We start from the raw sequence: 368 nt of genomic DNA, 5'->3' as shown, positions 1-368 counted from the left end.
ATGGAGCTCAGGAGTTCACCATGGTGATGTCCCCACCAAGATGGAGCTCAGGAGGTCACCATGGTGATATCCCCATCAAGATGGAGCTCAGGAGGTCACCATGGTGATGTCCCCATCAAGATGGAGCTCAGGAGGTCACCATGGTGATGTCCCCATCAAGATGGAGCTCAGGAGGTCACCATGGTGATGTCCCCATCAGGACGGAGCTCAGGACACGGTGGCACCACCACCACGGTGATGGCCCGATGCAGACGGGGCTCAGGAGCCCCCGGTGCTGGTGCCGCCCCCAGCCCCGGCTGTGGCTCACATGGGGCTGTTCTTGCCGCGCTCCTCTGGCTGGTCGCCCACGTGGACCTGTGCCCCGCGCA

The sequence above is a fragment of the Nestor notabilis genome, unplaced genomic scaffold (assembly GCF_000696875.1).
Source record: "Nestor notabilis isolate BGI_N333 unplaced genomic scaffold, ASM69687v1 scaffold29066, whole genome shotgun sequence".
Classification (NCBI taxonomy): Eukaryota; Metazoa; Chordata; class Aves; order Psittaciformes; family Psittacidae; genus Nestor; species Nestor notabilis.
The sequence above is the reverse complement of the archived record's forward strand: the minus strand, read 5'-3'. Positions refer to the sequence as shown.